Below are 3,666 nucleotides of genomic sequence, written 5' to 3'. Positions count from 1 at the left end.
GGGGGGGGGGGGGGGGGGGGGGGGGGGGGGGGGGTCGGATTTTCCCAGATGTTGTCGAGCACCTTGGCCCCGGCTGGGATTCCCGGAGCTGTGAGACTGTAACGTCAGTGACATCATCTTTTACCCCTTTGCTGTTCTGCATCTGTATTCACCCTCAACACCTCTTTCCATGAGAACATTCTGTCTGAAAACTGAATTCTGAGTCATCCTCCGGTGAAATGTCTGTTGAATGGGAGGAAGCAGGAGTGAGGAGAGAATGGTTCATATATACAAATACACACAAGCCACAAGGACACACACTGGCATTTGTGGTCTTGGGCTCCATGAAAAAGAATTAGTCAAGGACTAAATTGTGTAAGCACAGAATAAGCCCTGGAAGTCAGTGTACGCGCAGAACCCAGCACTGAGGGTCAGGGTCAGAGGAATAATTTTGTTAGGTGAAAGATATATTTTTAATGTTTTATTTTGGAAAATTTTTCTGTTAATGGTCAGTCTTTTTTCATCTGTTACCCCACCTGTCTTATCTCCTGTTGATTAATTAGAAGCAAATCTCAGGTATCAAAGGATTAGATTCTTTTCACTCTATAAAATAAGCTGTTCCTTCCTTCTGGAAGCCGGCAACAGCCGGCCGAGTTGCTTCTCTTAAATTGCGTCATTCTGATCTCTTCTGCCTCCCTCCTCCACGCCTGAGGACCGCGATGACGCTGGGCCCACCCAGATAATCCGAGATGATCTCTGTAGGTTAAGGTCAGGTGATGCGAAGCCCCAATTCCTGGGATGTGGATACTGCCGGGGTGGGGGGCATTATCCTGCCTCCACACAGCGTATCAATTGTACTTCTTGTAAATCAGTTTTTGGTGGTTGCTGTAGAGTTTACAATATCCATTTTAAGCTAATTAGTTTGAATCTGCCTTCACGAAACACCGTATTGTAGGTGGTGTACAGGTTCCTCATTAGACTCTCGCGAGTCTCCTCCCATCCCTGTGGGATTGCTGTCATTCATTCACTTACCCCCAGTGTAATGTGACATGTGTTACTTTGAACGGTTTTTTTTTTTAGGTCAACTAAGAATAAGAAAACTAAAGTTGTATTTTCATTTCATTGTTTTCTTCTCCGATGGCCTTCATGTAGATCCAGGTTTCTGACCTGTGTCATTTTCCTTCTGCTTGAAGACGTTAACGTTTCTTGCGGGGGAGGCCTACTGATGATACACATTCCTCAGTTTGTTATGTTTCTCCTTCATTTATGGAGGATAATATCAGTGGATGTAGAAGTCTAAGGTGGTGGGATTTTTTTCTTTCACACTTTGACTATTTTTTTAGTGTGTCTCGCATGATTTCTGATGAAAAGCCCACTGTCATTCTTACCCTTTTCCTCTCCGAAGTGTTTTTTTCCCCTCTCTGTGGCTTCTTTCAAGATTTTCTGTTTGTCTCTTGATTTTCTGATGGTAGCATATGTTGGTGTGAGTTTTGAGGATATGTATTCTGCTTTGAGTTCTCTCTGCTTCCTGACGTCTGTCATTTATTTTAGAATGTTCTTGGCCATTATACTCAGGTATTTCTTCTGCTTCCTTGTTTCTGTCTTCTGATGTTCCAGTACATTTTATGTTATGCTTCCTGAAATTGCCCCACAACCCTTGGATGTTCTGTCTTTTCCCCGTTACATTTCAGTGTGGAAAGTGTCCGTTGACTTCTGTTCAGACTCTGCTTTTCCTTCTGCCCTGTGAACCCCATCGAAGGCCGTCCCCCTTGCCCTGACAGCGTTCTTGGTTTTTAGCCTTTGGATTCTTAAGAGTCTTTGTCTCCCTGCTTCTGATTTTCACGTGTCCTTGCGTGCCGCCTTTTTTTCTGTTAGAGTTCTTTTTTTTTTTATGTTTATTCATTTTTGAGAGGCAGAGACAGAGCACAAGCAGGTGAAGGGCAGAGAGAGGAGACACAGAATCAGAAGCAGGCTCCAGGCTCCGTGCCCGACGCGGGGCTCAAACTCCTGAACCTGGAGATCATGACCTGAGCTGAAGTCAGACACTCAACCGACTGAGCCACCCAGTCGCCCCACTATTAGAGTTAACATATAAATTAGAAGTATTTTAAATTCTCTAATGATCCCCAAATCTGCGTCGTTTAAGTCTGGTTCTTGTCTTTGCCTCTTCAGACCTTCCTCTCGCTTGCTTTTGGGCGTGTCTTCTGTTTGTCGCTGCTGAAACCTGCCGAGTGTCAGGTGGGAGCACCTGAGGCGGCTCTACTTGGGCGGGTGGCTTCATGGCCCTCTGGCTGGGGGCGTGGCTCTGGGTCGTGGTTGCGTTGGCTGCAGATGCAGATGCCAGGCCTTCAGATTCTTCCCATGACCTTGTTTTCATCTGCCCCGGTGACGTGGGCTTTCCCGCTGCGTGTCCTGCAGCGGTTTGGGCTGCGCCTGCACGTCGCCTTCAGCGTGTTCGGAGCCCTCTGGTGAGGGGAGGGTGCTGTTGGCCTCAGACCTGACCGCCACAGGGGTCTCCAGGGGGGCAGCGGGTCCCCCCTAGGGCCCCCAGTCTGTTTTCTGGAAGCCTCGACCCGGTGTTTGACCGGAAGGCTAGCAGGGGCTGGAGTGGGAGGAGTGCCCTTTCCCCACAGGAGAAAGTTCTGGCACGTCTTTTTCCCCGGGCGCGAACGCCTTTGCTGTGGGGGAAGTTCTGGTTGTGTCGCAGGGATTGCTCTGCCCCTCCCGCCAGAGGGGATCTTTCCGTGTCTCCACCTTCGCGGGACAGCCCCCCGCCGGCTTCCCCGGAGACTCCCCCATTGTCGGGATGCAAGGCCCGCAACACCGGTGTGTGACTCTGGTGCCTTCCATTCCGGGTAAGAGGCTGGCCGTGTGTCTCTAGGTCTGGGGGGCGTTTTGCCCTGCACCCTCATTTCTCCGGTGGTCCCGAGGTCATCGGTTTCCAGTTGGTCCAGCTCCTCCTTGCTGTCGGGATGGGAGCGATGGCCGTGAGCTGTTCCCACGTGGGGGCTGGGGCCGAAGTCACTCCTCTTCTTTTTCACTTGGAGTTTATGACTCGTGACCGTCTGCGGGGAGCTGGCGGCGCAGATCCGGACGCTGGGGCTGCACCTGGGCCTGATGGGGCAGGTGACCCTTGGTATTTTGTATCGCTCACTTGATGCCTGATGACTCCGAGCTGTGCTGCCTGAGGCGCTTTCCCGTGATCGCCTGCAGCTTTTCAGAAGCACCTTTGGTCTGCGTTATTTTGCATTTTATTGGCAAGGAAAGCTATACAAGCCCCATCTTTATTAAATTTTCTACTTAGAATAATACATAATTCATATGTATAGGAGTTTGTCAAGCTGTTTCTTTTTTGCTGAATCCCAATTTTATTAGTTTGAGTTTCTCCTGAAACAAATCCCGAGATAAAAATTACAGATCATCTTGTTTATTTGTGAGGTAATCTCAGGACACACCTGCAGGGGAATGAGGAAGCCCCGGGGAGATAGAGAGCCGGGAAGGGGCACGGATTTCAGGCCCTTTTCCACGGTAAGGGTGTGTGGAACGGGAGCTCTGACTGCCAGTGGAGAGGACGCGAGTCAGTTACAGCCCGGGGTGAGCGTGGAAGGGAGGGGGTGTGCCCTTACCAGATCCCCCTTGTTGACGGGCGAGTGTGTAAGGGAGCGGGGGGGGGGGGGGGCCCTTACC

The sequence above is a fragment of the Suricata suricatta genome, chromosome 2 (genome assembly GCF_006229205.1).
Source record: "Suricata suricatta isolate VVHF042 chromosome 2, meerkat_22Aug2017_6uvM2_HiC, whole genome shotgun sequence".
Taxonomy (NCBI): domain Eukaryota; kingdom Metazoa; phylum Chordata; class Mammalia; order Carnivora; family Herpestidae; genus Suricata; species Suricata suricatta.
This window is presented reverse-complemented; position numbering follows the sequence as displayed.